Here is a 19,593-nt window from a genome sequence, read left to right as displayed (position 1 = left end):
ATATTAAAGAACTTTGCCCCAGTGTTGCTCTCAGGTTACCCAACTTCAGAGCATATATATATATATATATATATAAATTTTTATTTTATAGGGTTAGAATTTTTGTTGTTACTAACCTACCACACTGGCTGAGTTTTTCTAAAACAGAAGTCCTGGGCACTTCTCCAGCACATAAGGATAAATATTGTGGATCCTCAAAGAAAAAGGGACTGGCCCTATAGTGCAGTGTCCTTTAGTGAGAACAGACAATCTGTTCATCAGTGCTGGTCTCACCCACCCTGTGAGTGTTGCAGGAAAGTTGCACTCAGAGACTGATCTGAGAAGAACCTGAACACTGCTGAGAGCAGAGGAATCCAGGCACAAAGTGCCCATCTCCAAACCCCTCACCCTGTCTCCTTACTCCCCTTCCCCCAAGCACACCGAGGGCTCACCCCATGGGCATGTGAAACCCCCATCCCCAGCAATCCTGGGAACAAGACCAGCAGCAGCACGGTCAGCTGGAGAAGCCAGGAGGAATGCCAGCGTGCTGCTGCCAGGGGAGGCAAGGCCAGGGAGGGACAGATGGACACTCAGCAGACCCTCCTGTGCTGCAGCTCTGGCTGCAGAGGAGGCAGCTCATGCTCAGTGCAGGTGATCTGTGCTCACCTCAAGCCAGCAGAGACCTCCAAAAGACAGGGCACTGGGCACTGGAGGGTTTGCAGCTCCTAAATATAAGCTAGGAAAAAACCTGAGAAGACCACAATGATGATGTTGGTGCAGTCTGTCGGCTGAGGAGTGGGAAGAGACTTCAAGAAGTTCATTGATGAAATATTGATCCCTCATTGCAATGCTCTAGCAGACTCAGTCTGCTGTACAAACCTGACCACTTATTACCATGAAACCAGCCTCCACTCTACCGCAGGTATCTGCAAGCACAGGCTACAGAACAAGTCTTGCCTTTCAGGTAGCCCCTGCCTTGATCTTCCTCTTGAAATATACAATCATAAATGCCAATCTCTAAAGCGTTTTCTACTCCTTTCTGGAGAAACAGAGAGACCCAACCTGCCAGATGCTATCAGCCATCGGATGTGCCAGGTGTAGAAGACCCCTCTGGCAACCCCACCTGCAGTGCCCTGCTACCAGAGCCTCACGGTGTCAGGAGCCTGCAGATGTGTCCTGCCACACGCTGCCCTCTGTTGTTGCACTCCTCAGTGCCTCCAAGCCCTCTCTCCTTCTCTCCTCTCTGTGTGCCAGCTGCGGTCAGAGTCCCCAGCCCTGCTGTGCTGTGCAGAGGAGCTGCTCCTGGGCACAGCTGTCTCTCTGCTGCGCTGCCCGCTTGCTAGGAGCTCCCCTTGGGCCCAGGAGCCCGGCCCAGCTCAGCAGCACAGCACCCGACCATGGCATCTCTTGCTCTGTGCTGTTGGGCTCCCTCGAGGTGTCCCCAAGGCCTCAGGGCTGACAGCACCTGAAAGCAGCAGGGTCTTTGCTGGGGTGTGGTGTTTGAAGCAGCCCGAAGTCATCACTGACTGCCCTTCTCTGAACACAGGAAGGATGACTTTTACAAGGGTGATTTGTGCTTTTACACTGTGGTTGTCAAAGATGTTGTGCTTTAACCTGTCAGGCACCTCAGCACCACACAGATGTTAGCTCACACCCACCCCTAAAAAGACAATGGGTTGAAATAATGATAATGTAAAAGGACAGAAAATGAAGAGATAGGAATAACAGTAACAATACTAATAATAAATAATAATAAACTTTATTTTTATTATTGTTATATGTATAAAGCAAGTGATGAACAGTGCAATTGCTCATCACACACTGATCGATGCCCAACCTTTCCCCAAGCAGGGGTCCCACAGAACCTGGACAGCCTGCATTAGGCTCTCGTGTACAGGTCCCTTGACCTTACTTTGTTATAGGGCAATACAGGTTTTCAGAAGGGTTTGCAACATTTGCTTCCCTTCCTCAAATACTTCTGCTGTGTTGCCCCATGTGATGGGGCATCAGTATGTTGGAAGTGTTCAGGAGCTTCCCTGTGTTCCAGGACAGTCTGGATCAGCCCATGGCAAAAGTAGGGCTGTGCTTCCAGCCCTGGGGCAGTCAATTCCAGGTGGACAGGACACCCCTCCATGTGAAAGCAAAGTGTGGCCTTCGTACTGTCACCAAAGGGATGGAGAAAAATGCATTAGTAATATTAATTGTGGCATAGCACTTGGCTGCCTTTGACTCCAGTTCATACTGAATGAAGTTCTAGCATGCCTGGCACAGCAGCACTCAGTGGTGGTGGGACTTCATTCAAGCCACAGAAGTGCACCGTTATCTTCCACTCCCCATTAGAATTTTGCACTGTCTATATGGGACTATTGTAGGGTGAGCAAGTGTTGCTGATCACTCCGTGGCTCTCCAGTCGATGAACCAGCTCATGGATGGGACTCAGGGAGTCTCTCTTAGTGCAATATTGCCTCGGGCGCACTGTTGTGGTAGCGATTGGCACCTGCTGCTCATTGGCCATCAGCACCTCCACAGCAGAAGGGTCCTGTGAAAGAGTGGGCAAGGTAGACAACTGCTTGGTGTCCTCCACCTCCAAGGCAGCTATGCCAAAAGCCCACCAATACCCTTGTGGATCTCCTGAAGCAGTCTATGCCAAGGTTACACAGAGCCTCCAGGCCAGTCACAATGGGTTGCATTTGCCACTCCTTCCCCGTTAGACTCACTTCAGCCTCCTGTATACTTAAGTTTTGTGTTTGATGTGCCAGGCCAATAATCCTCAAAGTCCAATATACCTGATTGTCCTCTCCCTCCCCCAGGGTGGAGGCTGGGCCCCTCGAGTCCTGCTCATAGTATTCTTTACTCTGTTTGGAAGATTGCCCACTAGAAATTGGAGTAGCAAGTGTCTCAGAAGAACCCCGTTTTGACAATCTATTTTTCCTTGCACTTCATGTATCCGTGCCTCTAAGGTGGAGGTCGATTTTTGCATCCCATTTTCTCATGGCCTCTCCATGGTCACACAGTCAAAAGCACAGGATGGAACCTGGTATGTACCCACTATGTCACCTTTCTTAAGCAGAGGGATGCTTACATCTGATAGCTGAGCTATTGGTTCGTGCAGGTGGGGAGGAAGCCGTATTCTCTTGTAGTTGTTGGACCTCTTGGAAAAGTTTCTTTCTGGACAAGACACAGGCCCATAGGGAAGAAGAGAGACTTGCTTTGTAATGCCATAGTTGGCTAGCCAATTCATCCACCATGGGTTCCTCTTGGTCTTTCCAGGTCATTACTGCCCATGGGTTGGCATATGATGATGGTGTGCTCTGTACAAACTCCTGCCCCATGGGTCATGTGCACTTGACTTCATCTGGATCTTTGGATAGCTGTTTGTTATCTAGGTTTCTACAAATCGCCTTCAGCATGTCTAATTCCGTCAGGTACCAGATACCCCTCTGCATGGTGGTCCACTTTCCTGGTTGACATACAAGATCTTCCTTCAAGGGAGACCTTTCCTTGATGCTTGACAGGATTAAGTTTCCTTGTGCTCATTTGCAACGGCTTTGTCAATCACCCCTCACCTACTGGAGGGTCCCAGCTGCTTGGCTTCCCTGCCTTCTAATTCCAGGCTATTGGCCCTGTTCTCCCCCCACTGGAGCAGCCAGATGACAATGTGCTCACTGAGATGATGGCTGAAATCATTTCCAATACCTCGTAGCTTACCATGGGATAGAGACAACTTGGTTTCCGATGCTTATATTATTTCACAGAATCACAGAATCACAGAATTTCTAGGTTGGAAGAGACCTCAAGATCATCGAGTCCAAGCTCTGACCTAACGCTAACAGTCCCCACTAAACCATTTCCCTAAGCTCTACATCTAACCGTCTTTTGAAGACTTCCAGGGATGATGACTCCACCACTTCCCTGGGCAGCCTGTTCCAGTGTCTAACAACCCTTTCGGTAAAGTAGTTCTTCCTAACATCTAACCTAAAATTCCCCTGTTGCAGCTTAAGCCCATTCCCCCTCGTCCTGTCACCAGGCACTTGGGAGAACAGGCCAACCCCCACCTCACTACAGCCTCCTTTAAGGTATGTGTAGAGAGCGATAAGGTCGCCCCTGAGCCTCCTCTTCTCCAGGCTGAACAAGCCCAGCTCCCTCAGCCGCTCCTCGCAGGACTTGTTCTCCAGGCCCTTCACCAGCTTTGTCACCTTTCTCTGGACCCGCTCAAGCACCTCGATGTCCTTCTTGAACATTGCGAGTGTTGGTGACTCCAACACCTCCCCGGGCAGGCCATTCCGGTGCCTGACTATTCTGTGAGAGAAAAAGGTTATCGTGATATCTAATCTAAACGTCCCCAGGCACAACTTGTGACCATTTCTGCGAGTCCTATCATTAGTTATCTGAGAGAAGAGGCTGACCCCCGCCTTACATCAACCTCTCTTCAAGAAGTTCTAGAGTGCAATGAGGGTTCCCCTGAGCCTCTTCTTCTCCAGACTAAACAATCCCAGTTCGCTCAGCCACTCCTCATAAGACCTGTGCTCCAGAACCCTCAAGAGTTTGGTTGCCCTTCTCTGGACATGTTCCAGGGCCTCAGTGTCCTTCTTGTAGCGAGGGGCCCAAAACTGAACACAGTACTCGAGGTGCGGTCTCACCAGAGCCGAGTACAGGGGGACGATCACCTCCCTAGTCCTGCTGGTCACACTGTTTCTGATACAAGCCAGGATGCCATTGGCCTTCTTGGCCACCTGAGCACACTGCTGGCTCATATTTATAGGCTCATATTTATAGGGCTTTAAACTAGAGTCGAAGGGGGAAGGGGCTAAAACCAGGCACGCCGGTGAAGACCTAAGGGATGGTACGCTAGAATCAGAGGGGCTGTGTGTCAGTGAGGTCCTTCGGTCAGATCCACAAGGTGCTGAGTGTAAGGAGATGCACCTGAAGTGCTTCTACACGAACGCATGCAGTATGAGGAATAAAATGGATGAGCTAGAAGTCCTGGCCCAGTCCCGCAACTACGACATCATCGGCATAAGCGAAACCTGGTGGGATGAGTCCTGTGACTGGGGTGTTGAGATAGATGGTTACAGGCTCTTCAGGAGGGACAGGCAGGGTAGGCGAGGTGGTGGGGTGGCGATGTATGTGAAGCAGGGGCTGGACTGTGTGGAACTTCAGGTCGGCGATGGCAAAGTTGAGAGCCTCTGGGTAAGGATCAAGGGACGAACGAATAAAGGGGATGTCGTTGTGGGAGTCTATTACAGACCGCCTGGCCAGGACGATAGCGCCGATAACTTATTCTTTACAGAACTAAGAGAGGCCTCGATATTAACTCCCCTTGTCCTTATGGGGGACTTCAACTTGCCAGACGTTAACTGGGAGTGCCACACGGCTGACACGAGCAAGTCCAGGAGGTTCCTGAAGCACCTAGATGATAACTTCTTGGTGCAGGTGCTAACGGAGCCAACTAGGAAAGGTGCCCTCCTAGACCTGTTGCTAGAAAACAGAGAAGGCCTGCTGGGAGATGTGGTGATTGGTGGCCGCCTCGCTCATAGCGACCATGAAGTGGTTGAGTTCAAAATTTACGGTGACAGAAGGAAAAGTGCCACCAAAACCTCATCCCTAGATATGGGGAAGGCGGACTTCAGGCTGCTCAGGGAACTAGTCAGCAAGGTCCCCTGGGAAGTTGCTCTTGAAGGCCTTGATGTCCACCAGTGCTGGTCATTCTTTAAGCGATGCCTCCTAGAAGCACAAGATCAGGTAATTCCTAAATATCGCAAGTCAGGCAGGCGGAGCGGGAGGCCGGTGTGGCTGACCAGGAACATTCTAATGGAGATTAGGCAGAAACAGAGAGTGTTTCGCTACTGGAAGGAGGGCCAGGTGTCCTGGAAAGAATACAGGGATGCTGTTCGTGTTTGTAGGGAGAAAATTTGTGTGGCTAAAGCACACCTAGAGTTGAAGCTGGCTGTGTCTGTGAGAGAAAATAAAAAGGGTATTTTTAGATATGTGAATGGAAAAAGGAGAACTAAAGAATACATAGGGCCACTCCTCGATAGGGAAGGTCTCCTCACAGACAATGACATAGGCAAGGCAGAGACGCTTAACGCCTTCTTTGCCTCTGTCTTCAATGCCGATGATGGGCTTCGGGACCCAGGGTGCCCTGAGCTAGAGGACCGGGACGGTGGGGATGACAAACTCCCAACCGACCCTGAACGTGTGCGGGATTTGCTACTCCACCTGGATCCCTACAAGTCCATGGGTCCGGATGGGATTCATCCCCGGGTGCTGAAAGAGCTGGCGGACGTCATCGCGGAACCTCTCTCAATTATTTTTCAATGATCCTGGGAATCTGGAGAGGTCCCGGTAGACTGGAAGCTGGCAAATGTTGTGCCGATTTTCAAGAAGGGTCAGAAAGAAGACCCTAGCAATTACAGGCCTGTCAGTCTCACATCAGTGCCTGGTAAAATCATGGAGAAGATGGTTCTCGAATTTATTGAGGTGCACCTGGGGGACAGAGCAGTCATTGGTCCCAGCCAGCATGGGTTTGTGAAGGGTAGGTCCTGCCTAACTAACCTGATTTCCTTTTATGAGAAGATCACCCGTATGGTGGACCAAGGGAAACCAGCTGATGTGATTTTTTTGGACTTCAGCAAGGCTTTTGACACAGTTTCCCATAGGATCCTACTGGACAAAATGTCCACCATACAGCTAAATAAAAACATCATACGATGGGTGAGCAATTGGCTAACGGGCAGGGCCCAAAGGGTTATGGTGAATGGCGCTGCGTCAGGCTGGCGGGCGGTCACCAGTGGGGTCCCTCAAGGCTCCATTTTAGGGCCGGTCCTTTTCAATATTTTTATAAACGATCTGGATGTAGGAATAGAAGGTATTTTGAGCAAGTTTGCTGATGACACCAAACTTGGAGGAGTTGTGGACTCGAATGAGGGTGGAAAGGCCTTGCAGAGGGATCTGGATAGGTTGGAGAGCTGGGCGATCACCAACCGCATGAAGTTCAATAAGAGCAAGTGCCGGGTCCTGCACCTGGGACGGGGAAACCCTGGCTGCACGTACAGACTGGGCGATGAGACGCTGGAGAGCAGCCTAGAAGAGAGGGATCTGGGGGTGGTGGTAGACAGCAAGTTGAATATGAGCCAGCAGTGTGCCCTGGTAGCCAGGAGGGCCAACCGTGTCCTGGGGTGCATCAAGCACGGCATCGCTAGTAGGTCAAGGGAGGTGATTGTCCCGCTCTATTCTGCGCTGGTGCGGCCTCACCTTGAGTACTCTGTGCAGTTCTGGGCACCACAGTATAAAAAGGACATGAAACTGTTGGAGAGTGTCCAGAGGAGGGCTACGAAGATGGTGAAAGGCCTGGAAGGGAAGACGTACGAGGAACGGCTGAGGGCACTGGGCCTGTTCAGCCTGGAGAAGAGGAGGCTGAGGGGAGACCTCATCGCAGTCTACAACTTCCTCGTAAGGGGGTGTCGAGAGGCAGGAGACCTTTTCTCCATTAACACCAGTGACAGGACCCGCGGGAACGGGGTTAAGCTGAGGCAGGGGAAATTTCGGCTTGACATCAGGAGGGGGTTCTTCACAGAGAGAGTGGTTGCACACTGGAACAGGCTCCCCAGGGAAGTGGTCACTGCACCGAGCCTGTCTGAATTTCAGAAGAGATTGGACTGTGCACTTAGTCACGTGGTCTGAACTTTTGGGTAGACCTGTGTGGTGTCAAGAGTTGGACTTGATGATCCTTAAGGGTCCCTTCCAACTCAGGATATTCTATGATACTATGATTCTATTACATGAATGGATTGATTAAGCTCCAGCTGGGCTTTGGACCTTCTAACTTTGTCCTGCACAGCCCCATAACTTTTAGGACACAGCTGCAGAGAAACTGACAGCATGCATGAGAATGAAGAACAGAAAAAGTAGAATCTGGCAGCCTTCCACCCACTACCTTTCTGTGACTGTGTTGCAGTTCCATTGAACTGGTTACTCCTGTATTATCCAAATGTTGGTTTAGTGGAGGACTTGTTAGTGTTAGGTCAGAGGTTGGACTCGATGATCTTGAGGTCTCTTCTAACCAAGATCATTCTGTGTGGTTCTGTGTGTGATTCTGTGTCCCCTGTACCTCCCAATGCTGCTGTCTTGTCAGAGACAGCACAATCACATGAAGGCTGAACAGTCTGACTGCAGACAGGAACAGCTGACAGAACGGTGCATCAGTGTGGTGGGAGCTTGAGAAACTGCAGGATTTTGTCTAAAGAAACCTCTAGACATTTACAAGGAGAAGAGCACAGTCCTGAACGAGAGGGAGAGTAACCCCACACATCAGAGCAGACTGGGACACTGTTGAGTACAGAGGACAAGGAGGTCTTGGGCACCACGAGGGATGCCATGCAAGCTGTGGTGCCTGCTCACTAGGAACCAGGGCAGGTTCCTACAGAGCTGCCTCATGAGGAGCATGGTCACCAAGAAGATCTGAGTTAGACTCAGCTTAGGTTTGCTGAGATACCACACGGACAAGTGTCTACAACTAACCAGTAAAGAGGTACAGGTCTGGGATTCTCTAGGCCATCTTGGTTTGGAGAGGAGCAAGGGCTATGGCAAGGTTCAAAGTCCTAGCAGGACCCAGGTCTTTGTGTCCATGGCTATGGCTGTTGTCTCTGCCAGTGACGCCCATGAGGAGACAGCTGACTGTGAAAACACCAGGGCCTCATTGCCTCCTCACACCCACCCATGAACCAGGCAGGGCTCGTACCATTCTCCTGCACTTGGCCATGCACATCCCCATGTCCTAGTGCCCCACAAAGAGCACTGAGCAACCTGTCAAGGGAAGGGATCCCCCTTCCCAGGCACTTGCGTTCAAGGCCTGACCCTTGTGCTTGGTGACACACATCCAGTTTTCCTACACATCAGTGTCACCTTCACATTGCCTTTGTCTCCTTGTCCTCACTGCCTCCAGGGTTCTGCTCTAACGAGCTCCAAGGCAGGCTGTGTCAGTGCTGGCCCTCAGGGGGACACTGCAGGAAACTTGCCTCTGACTTGCACTTCTGGAGAGATGTCTTCAATTGTCTGTCCCAGCGCAGCAGGGATGGGGACTCTGACTGCAGCTGGCACAGGGAGAGAAGAGAAGGAGAGAGGGCTTGGAGGCAGCTGGCAGTGGGAGGATGCTGAGAGCTGCCTGCAGGAGAAACCTGCACAGCCCTTGACAAGGTAAGGGTCTGGCTGCAGGGCCATGCAGCTGCAGGTCCTGGAAGGGTCTCCTGCTGGGTCTTGTTTCTGGGAGGGCAGTGGGCAATGCAGTAGGCTTTGAGAGTCCTGCTGGGTTGCAGTGCGAGGTGAGGAAGTCTGGCAGAAGCCCCGTGGAGTGCCCTAAAGCAGGTACCCCTGGTCAGCCACGAGCAGAGTGGCCAAGCCTCCTCCAGACCCTGCAGGAGTGCAGCTGGGATATGGGACACTCCAGCTTTCAGATATCCAGCTCTGTCTGTGGGGCATCCTCCTGGTCTTTAGGCTGCTCTCCAGCAGGATGCAGCTCTCTCGTGGCATCCTTGTGTTATCCAGGTGCCCCAAGGAGAAGATACCTCTGTGCTAACACCATGGCCTTGCGTCCTGATGGCTGTCTGTGGGAAGCTGCAATGAGGTGCAATAAGTGAAAGGACGTCTAGACCTCCTAGTAGGAGGGAAGAGCTGAGAACTTGCTCACAACGCACAGACAAGGTAACGTTTCTGTCCGGCTGCACTTGGACTGGGGGTTCTCTGCTCTCAGCTGTCTGCTGTTTCTTCTCAGGGAAACACTTGAGTGGGCTGGTCCTGCAGGTCACAGAGGGCTGACACAGGGCATCTGAGAACAGCAGTGTTCAGCAGTGGCATATGAAGCTCTGTTCTGCATTGAGATGCATTGTTTGAAAAAGCATTGCGAATTTCAATGTCCTGATCAGTGGACTGAACTAGAGTTTCCCCCATATCCCTGCTCTTCCTGGGCATCTACCTGGCTGCCCTCCTGGGCAACGGCCTCATCCTCAGCGCCGTAGCCTGCCACCACCGCCTCCACACCCCCATGTACTTCTTCCTCCTCAACCTCGCCCTCCTCGACCTGGGCTGCATCTCCACCACTCTGCCCAAAGCCATGGCCAATGCCCTCTGGGACAACAGGGCCATCTCCTATCAAGGATGTGCTGCCCAACTCTTTTTCGTTGCTTTCTTGTTTGTAGCAGAGTATTCCCTTCTCACTGTCATGGCCTAAGACCGCTACGTTGCCATCTGCAAGCCCCTGCACTACGGGAGCCTCCTGGGCAACAGAGCTTGTGCCCAGATGGCAGCAGCTGCCTGGGGCAGTGGCTTTCTCACTGCTGTTCTGCACACAGCCACTACATTTTCCCTGCCCCTCTGCGAAGGCAATGCTGTGGACCAGTTCTTCTGTGAAATCCCCCAGATCCTCAAGCTCTCCTGCTCAGACTACTACCTCAGGGAAGCTGGGGCACTTGTGTTTAGTGTTTCTTTAGTCCTTGGTTGTTTTGTTTTCATTGTGGTGTCTTATGTGGAGATCTTCAGGGCAGTGCTGAGGATGCCCTCTTGTCAGGGCCGGCACAAAGCCTTTTCCACGTGCCTCCCTCACCTCGCTGTGGTCTCCCTGTTTGTTAGCACAGCCACAGTTGCCTACCTGAAGCCCCCTTCTATCTCCTCTCCATCCCTGGACCTGGTGGTGGCAGTTCTGTACTCAGTGGTGCCACCAGCAGCGAATCCTCTCATCTATAGCATTAGGAACCAGGAGCTCAAGAATACTTTCATTAAAACTGTTTTTATACATGCTTCTTAAGCATCAGTGATGTGGTCATTATTACCACTGTCATAATACATAATGGTAAATAAAAACACTAATTGGACTGATAAGTTATTTGGGAAACTGACAGGAGAATTTTTATTATTATGTTTTAACATTTTTTTCAATACAATTTTTATTTGAATAATGGAATTTTTAACCTGCAGTATGTTAATTTATTTACTGTAACACAATCATTTCATGTACCTGTAGAGCTAGGTTTCCTCTGTGAATAAAGACAATAAGGAAGGCATCTGAAATACATTCAGAATGTCACTGGTCGGAGGTCCCGTGTCAACTGGAGCTGGGGGAGCAGCCCCAGCACGCAGGAGGGGCTCAGGACCAAGAGCCCAGCTGACACATGCAGGAGCAGCCCTGGTGGCCCTCGGGGCTGCCCCTCCCTGCCCGCTGGGCTCTGCCTCTCTGCTGCCTTCGGGCCAGGGCTGCTGCTTCCGTGGAGCCATGGCCATGGCCAGCAGCAGGACGTGGCCTTTTCACTGCTGCTCTTTTTTGGCTTCCGCATTTTTCTCTTGTGCTCTTGCATTTGTCTAAGTCTTGAGACTCCATGTATATTGCTGACAGTCTTTCTTTGCACAGCTCTTCCGAAGCTGGTGGTAGGAATATACCCAAGGAACTGCTGCATGAACGGTCCCCGTACTTCTCTGGGCTTCACCGTGGATCAGAATTTCAGTGTAGTGCTGGACTGGGAACTCCCTTCTTGGATGGCCATGGCTCAGCAAACAATAATTGGCCTTGACTGGCCTGGGAGTATCCTGAAGTTGCTGAGTCTGATGGCAAATGGCATGCTGGAGATGAATCTGGAGCTGCTCTGTGACTGGGCCAGGCTTCTTGTGCTGGCCTGGGGAGCGGGACTGGCCCTGTGGGGCACAGGCACTGTGTGCTGGGGATCTGCCAGGCAAGATAGCAGGGCTCCTGCAGCTTCATGGACCTCCATCTCCTGAGTGGGGGGGTGCTGGGGAGGCCCAGAGCTGCCTTTGTGCCAGCAGCTGCGGTGCCTTGCGAGGGGCTGGGGCTGTGGTGGCCATGCCCAGAGCCCTGTAGCAGCCTGCGGTGCGCAGTGCCCTGGGGCCAGCCCACCCTGAGCTACTTAGCTGGGCTGGGATGGACTGGGCTGGGGAGAGGGCAGGGAGGTGGGGAGAGGTGGGCAGGGGCTGGGCTGGGCTGGGCAGTGCCCGGCAGAGGGCAACAGCAGCATCAGGGAGTGGTGGCAGCATGCAGGGGAGGGCTCCCAGCAGGGCTTGGTGCTGCAGAGCCAGGGCTGCGCCAAGGGAGACCAGAGCTGCAGGGGCAGGGGAGAGGAGGCCGAGGGCCAGGGCGGCTGCTGCAGGGGCAGGGAGCTCAGCATGGCCCTTGCAGCCCCCTGCCCTGGGCCTGCCTCTGCCCCTGGGCTCAGTCCCGGCCTTGGCTCTGCTGGCAGGAGCACTCTTGCCATGCGCTTCCTGGCCTCCCCTCGACTGTGCACAGCTGCTGCCCACTCAGGCTGCTGCCACAAACGTGTCCTCACCAGCAGCACCACCCTTGGGCGGCTTCTGCTGGCCTCCCCCACCCCACTGCCTTGACTCCTTGTCTGTGCTGGTCCCCACTGTCCACACCCAAATGCGTCCCTTGACTGTCAGCTTCCTCACCGGTGCCCTGTGGGATGAGACTGCCTTGGGTGGGACACGTTACCCTTAGGTGTTGTAGTGTTTCTTTGTTTTTTTTGATGGCACAAAAAGTTCCTTCAGCAGTGATGTACATCCTTCTTCATGTTAGGCCATGATTCAGTGGCCTTCACAATTCTTAAAGTGTTTGCTTTATTTCAGAGATGAACTGGATTACGTCTCCTTGATTAGTCTGAGTCCCAATGCAATGCCTTTTGCCTTCTGCCACTCCTGCACAATACCTATGACTTTCCATTACTCTGTGCATTGACTTGATGGGTCATCTCACATTTTCCACTGTAATTCCCATAGTTGGAAGGGGATGGATTCCCAAAGTGCAGCAAGCTGATGGGTTATATCCTTGCTATTTGAAATTTCCTGTTCTTGAATCTTGCAACATGAATTTGCTGCAGATGTCCCTGGACGTAAATGGATGCTCAGCTGTCTACTAGGAACAAAGGAGAGTATCTTGGGTTCCCAATGGCCATTTCAACTTCAGGTCACTCTCAGGAATCCACTGAAGAAGGGGTGTTGTCTTTGAAGAGGTTTTCTGTGCTGGGCTGGACTGTAGTTGCAGGGAGACCAATGCCAGTAGCAGAGGTACCCTGGGAACTCCACCTGGCTCCAACTGAATCCCCCAAAGGGCTCTGGTCTCCTGCATGCCCTTTCTGATAGCTGCAAATCCAGGGAACTACTTCAAATACAACCAGGTCTCTGGTGGTTTCCCTGATTGCTTATGGTCAGACAGAAAAGTTCTGTGTCAATACCCAGTAACTTCATTAGTACTTAACTAATAGAACAACTACTCATCACTTCAAATGATTTAATCCCTTCCATGGAATGTCACACAGTGTAGTTTCTACCATGTAGAAATGTGAAATTTCAGGATGTATTTTCATCGCAGGAGAAGAAATACTGGTGTTCATCTGTAGTTGCACTGTCCTCTCATAGTCTGTCACAATGTGCTCCCTCATCTTCCAGGCACATCCACAAGTTTTGATTAAACAGACAATGCTGAATGCAGCTTTTCCAGCTATCTGCACCTATGCACTTCCCATGGTTCTGGTTTTCCCTCCTCTTACTCTTTGATCATTCACACTGCTCTCACCAACACAGCTGCTGCTTTGAGCATGAGGTAGAAGTAGCCCAACTGGCCCATCTATCAGCAATCCATATTTTTTTTTCTTTTAGCAAGAACCTCATACTTCGTCACTGAAATAATATGGTATGGATCAATGCTAACACTATTGTTCATAATTTCATATCTATCAGTATAAAATACTTCTTGTACATTCAATCTTTTGGGAAGGTAAACCTCAGAGAAGGAATAGAAGATGAAGAGGTTTTTATTTTATTTTATTTTATTTTATTTTATTTTATTTTATTTTATTTTATTTTATTTTATTTTATTTTATTTTATTTTATTTTATTTTATTTTATTTTATTTCATTTTATTTTATTTTATTTTAAAAATTGCTGCATGATTTCATTTTCTTTGGTTAGAAATAACAAAGACCCTTCTGTACCTGTGTACAGCCACATCTCTTAGGAAAGCAGGTAGAAGCTGCTGCAAAGGGGCTGTAGCATCCAGCTGCAGCCTTGAGTGAAGTCTAGTGTAAGGAAATAAGCAGCAAGCGCCAGGTGGCCAATGAGAGAAATGGCAGGGCTGGGGTGGTGACGAGCAAGGTTGTCCATGCAGTGTCAGACCTATAGAGTCTGCTTTTCCTCCCCACGCACTTCTCCAAGGGAGACACTCTGGATCAATATCAATTAGGGAATAACGCTCCCCAAAAAAAAAGTCAACTCAATGCATCCTTTAAGATGAGACAAGATTTTTATTATGTGCTATTCCTCCTTAACTAAATCGTGAAAGCTCTACAATTAGCTCTACAAGTCTTGAAGCCGTGAATAAAACTATAGAGGGGATGTTAGGAGTTTCTGCATTTTAATGAGTTCCATGGAGCATTTTGGTGCTGAGTCTATGAAGTTCAGCTACTGAGAGGAGAGTGATGCAACTGCTAGAGAAAGTAAAGTCAGGAGGACAAGTTGAAGTGACTTGGAGTATTAATGAGCCCCACTGAGGGCTTTTACTAACAAAGCCTCCCCAGGGACTTGTTAGGGTAGATAATTGGAGGCCATGATTGCAGACAGGCAAAACACTGTCCTGAGAAAAGTTTTGGTTTGCTTTGATGAAGCAGAAGGGCCAAGGCCTGCCACCAGCTACTGGCGGGGAAATCCTGTACCCCATGCCTGGCTCTGGGCTTTTCCTGGGAATCTGTGGGGTGTGGTGGGCAGTGTGATGCCATGAGACAAACACTGGTAAGACACCTCCCAGCCTCTTCACAGGGTAGCAAGGAAGCAATGATGGCCCATCGCAATGAGTATAATGTGTCTCCTCATAAGCTCTAGACAAAGGGACAAAAATGTCCGGGCTGTTGTGTCCTTCCATTCTTGCCACCACCCACCTCTTTTTCCTCTATGCTGTATCACACTTAGTCCTATTTCCTTGAAGTCTACAGACACCTATCTCTTTTCACCACCTTGCTTTCTTCCTGGCATTTACATCATTTCACCAGTGTCTCATCAACGCTCACCAGCTGTTCCTTGAAACACAAAGCTAGGGTCTGAGCACAGACACTCTTTGGGTGACCTTGGGCACCACAGCACGGACCCTTTGAGGGATATTTCTTCCTCCTCGTGACAAGAGCCAACCTTCCATGGTGCATTTTGTGGCAGTTTTTTCTCTCCTGCTCTTTCCTACTACCAAAGGAAGCTGCATCTGGGTGGAAACCACTCCTGAAGTAGGCATCCCAGCCCAGCAGGCTCCTTGCGGCCTCTCAGCCAACCACACACAAGTCACCTCAGCAGCAGCTTCCAAGACAGGGGCCTGCTGCTGGCCTTGCAGCTTCTTGGCTACACACAGCCAAGCCTTGTGCCTGCTGCTGCCTACTCATGGACTCAAGCAGAAGGGACAGGACAACCCATCTGGGGGCCTTCTTTCTGCCTGGGTCCTCCTGGGTCTGGAGGCAGAGGGGATCCCCCAGTCAGCATGCCAAGCAGGTGCCTTCTGCTGGCCTAGCAGGGCCACTGCCAGATGTCAGCCCAAAAGTGCAGCTCCCAGGGAGAAGTCAAGGCTGACCTGCCACCTCCAGACACAAGTGACCTCACAGTCCCTTTCTGTGACACGTTTCTGCTGCTGCCCTATCAAGTGCAGAGACAGAGGTGACCTCTGCCCTTTTGAGGCCCCACTTGTAGTGATGCATCCAGGACTTGGACACCCAGCAGAGGAAGGATGTGCATCTGTTAGAATGGGTCCAGAGGAGGGCCAAAAAAATGATCAAGGGGCTGGAGCACGTCTCATATGAAGAAAGGCTGAGAGAGCTGGGGCTGTTCAACCTGGAGAAAAGAAGGCTCCAGGGTAACATCTTTGTGGCCTTTCAGTACTTAAAGGGGGTGTATAAAAAGACCAAGAGGCTGGGAGGAGAACCTGCAGTGACAGCTGACCCAGCCTGAGCAGTGTGAGTTGCCCATGCACTCCTCAGATTCATCTTGTTTGTTACCAGACACTACCTTGCACGGTCATTTTATGAGGTTCTAATCACTACCCACTGAGCACCCTGTCCCTGGAGATCCCCTGACTTCTCCTGGCAGCTCCAGATTCCTCTCCAGGTTGGCATTGGCTGTCAACCCCGCTGCAGGGGGTGTAGTCCCATGCAGATAAGTTTAAGATCAGCTGTCATGTCCTTAGGCAAGTTCTGCCATAACAGGAGCTCTGAGTGCTGCCCTTGGTTCCTCAGGGACCACCCTGAGACTTTCATCCTGCGTCCTTCACTCTATGACGAACCCCCAGAATAGAGAAGAACAGGGAGCAACCCCTTGGCTGTGTTCCTGATAGCACATTTCAAAGAGGTGTCCAGACTTCTGGGTTTGCTCTCAGCAGCCCTTCTTGTTACTGTGGTGCTAGCAGGGAGGCAGCTGTGACCCAGGGCTGCACAGTGCCTGCTGCTGCCTGCAGCCACAGGGATGCCACTGCAGAGACAACAGGACTGTCACCAAGGTACAGGAGATATCAGGTCTAACCCAGAAAAAAAGAAGCACAATGTGGAAGCCAAAAGAGAGCAGCAGTGAAAAGGCCACGTCCTGCTGCTGGCCATGGCCATGGCTCCAGGGAAGCAGCAGCCCCGACCCGAAGGCAGCAGAGAGGCAGAGCCCAGCGGGCAGTGAGGGGCAGCCCCAACAGACACCGGGGCTGCTCCTGCATGTGTCAGCTGGACTCTTGGCCATGAGCCCCTCCTGCATGCTGGGGCTGTTCCCCCAGCTCCAGAGGGGATAGGAAGAGATGGCAGCTCAGAGCCATGAATTCCTGATGGCTTTCTTATTAGGTTTATCTACACAGGAAGCCATCTTCTACAGAAAAATAATTGACTTGTAGGGGGCTAGGAATAATAGTTAATCAAATGTGTAATAATGAGAGAAAATAATAATACAGACATTTAATAATAGAAGACATCATATTATTTTCTTTCTGAGAAGAGCTGGGATTTCTAATGTTAGGGATAGTATTATAGGTGAATTTGCTGAAGATGTGTGTCCTCAAGTAGAGTCCTGATGGAATCCCTTAGCTCCCGGTTCCTCAAGCTGTAGATGAGGGGGTTCACTACTGGAGGAACCACTGAGTACAGAAGAGTGACCACCAGGTCCAGGGATGGGGAGGAGATGGAGGGGGACTTCAGGTAGGCAAACATGGCAGTGCTGATCATCAGGGAGGTGACACACAGGTGAGGGAGGCACGTGGAAAAGGCTTTCTGCCGGCATTGCTCAGAGGGCATCCTCAGCACTGCCCTGAAGATCTGCACATAGGATGCCTCAATGAAAACAAAGAAACCAAATGCTAACAAAATGCTAAACAGAATTGCCCAAACTTCTCTGAGATAGGAATCTGAGCAGGAGAGCTTGAGGATGTGGGGGATTTCACAGAAGAACTGGTCCAAAGCATTGCCATGGCAGAAGGGCAGGGAAAATGTAGTGGCTGTGTGCAGGACAGCATTGAGAAAACCACTGCCCCAGGCAGCTGCTGCCATCTGGGCACAAGCTCTGCTGCCCAGGAGGCTCCCGTAGTGCAGGGGCTTGCAGATGGCAACGTAGCGGTCGTAGGCCATGACGGTGAGAAGGGAAAACTCTGCATCAAAGAAAAAAAATTAAAAAAGTACTTGGGCAGCACATCCTTGATCGGAGATGGCCCTGGTGTTCCAGAGGGCATTGGCCATGGCTTTGGGCAGAGTCGTGGAGATGGACCCCAGGTCGAGGAGGGCGAGGTTGAGGAGGAAGAAGTACATGGGGGTGTGGAGGCGGTGGTCGCAGGCTATGGCGCTGAGGATGAGGCCGTTGCCCAGGAGGGCAGCCAGGTAGATGCCCAGGAAGAGCGCGAAGTGCAGGAGCTGCAGCTCGCGTGTGTCTGCGAATGCCAGCAGGAGGAACTCACTCACAGAGCTGCTGTTGGGCATTCTCTGACTTTCTACTTGCTTCTCTATTGAAGAGGAGAAGGCAGAGCAATGTTAGAACAGACTTCTCTGAGGAAAATAGGAAATAAAACGGAAGGGTGGATAACTCAAAGTCAGAAAAACGTCAGACCAATGAGCTTTGCAGTATTGTTGCAAACAACTGAGCTGATTGTGGAGCAAAGCTGCAACTATTTTCCTCGCTTTATTTTATCCTAGTTGTCCGTATAACACATAGGAGAGGTATTGAATGGTGGAACTCCCTGACATTACTTGCACACTCCAGGTGATATCCTGTGGGTGCCAAGAGGCAAAGGACTTGTCCTCTGGGGAAGACTGAGCAGAGCAGCTCTGCCCATCAGTCCTGCTCTCTGCTGCCTTGGGCTACCCCTCTATGAGCTAGAAGACCATCCCTCTCAGGTGCTGCCCTGAGAAGGAACAGGAGACAGCTGAGAACAGAGAAGCCCCACTCCAAGTGCAGCTGGACAGAAACCTCCCCTTGTCTGTGCATTGTGAGCAAGTTCTCAGCTCTTCCCTCGTAGCATGAGGTGTAGAGGTCATTGCCCTTATTTCACGTCATTGCAGCTTCCCACAGACAGCAATCAAGACGCAAGGCCATGGTGTTAGCATGGAGGTGTCTTCTCCTTGGGGCACCAGGATAACACAAGGATGCCACAGGAGAGCTGCATCCTGCGGGAGAGCAGCCTGCAGCCAGGAGGATGCCCCACAGACAGCTGGATATCTGAAAGCTGCAGTGTCCCATATCCCAGCTGCAGCGTTGCAGAGTCTGGAGGAGGCTTGGCCACTCTGCTCATTGCTGTCCAAGGGCACTTGGCATAGGGCACTCCAAGGGGCTTCTGCCAGACTTCCTCACCTCGCACTGCAACCCAGCAGGACTCTCAAAGCCTATTGCATTGCCCACTGCCCTCCCAGAAACAAGACCCAGCAGGAGACCCTTCCAGGACCTGCAGCTGCATGGCCCTGCAGCCAGACCCTTACCTTGTCAAGGGCTGTGCAGGTTTCTCCTGCAGGCAGCTCTCAGCATCCTCCCACTGCCAACTGACTTCAGCCACTCTCTCTTTCTCTGCTCTCCCCATGCCAGCTGCAGTCACAGCCCCCAGTCACAGCTGTGCAGAGGAGCTGCTCCTGGGCACAGCTGTCTCTCTGCATCATGGGACTTTCTCAAATGTGTTTTCTCTCTCCCACGAGCCCGGCCCCTGCTCTGTAACAGAGGCCCAGCCAAAGGAATTGGAATCACCAATTAAATGAGCCCCTGAGGATTCATTTAGGCTCTGGTGCTTTAATGATTAGTCGTCTCCTCAAAAGCTTTAGTGGCAGAGACAATAGCCATAGCCATGGACACAAATATCTCATACGGCAGCTCTGTAGAAAGCTGCCCTGGTTCCTTGTGAGAAGGCACCACTGCTCGTATGGCATCAGCATGGTGGAAACCCCTCCTGAAGTAGGCATCCCAACCTAGAAGGCTCCTGGCGGCCTCTCAGCCAAGCAGACACAAGTCACCTCAGCAGCAGCTTCCAAGCCAGGGGCCTGCTGCTGGCCTTGCAGCTTCTTGGCTAGACACAGCCAAGCCTTGTGCCTGCTGCTGCCCACTCATGGACTCAAGCAGAAGGGCCAGGACAACCCATCTGGGGGC

This window comes from Anas platyrhynchos, chromosome 31, assembly GCF_047663525.1.
Source record: "Anas platyrhynchos isolate ZD024472 breed Pekin duck chromosome 31, IASCAAS_PekinDuck_T2T, whole genome shotgun sequence".
In the NCBI taxonomy this organism is placed as follows: domain Eukaryota; kingdom Metazoa; phylum Chordata; class Aves; order Anseriformes; family Anatidae; genus Anas; species Anas platyrhynchos.
The sequence above is the reverse complement of the archived record's forward strand: the minus strand, read 5'-3'. Positions refer to the sequence as shown.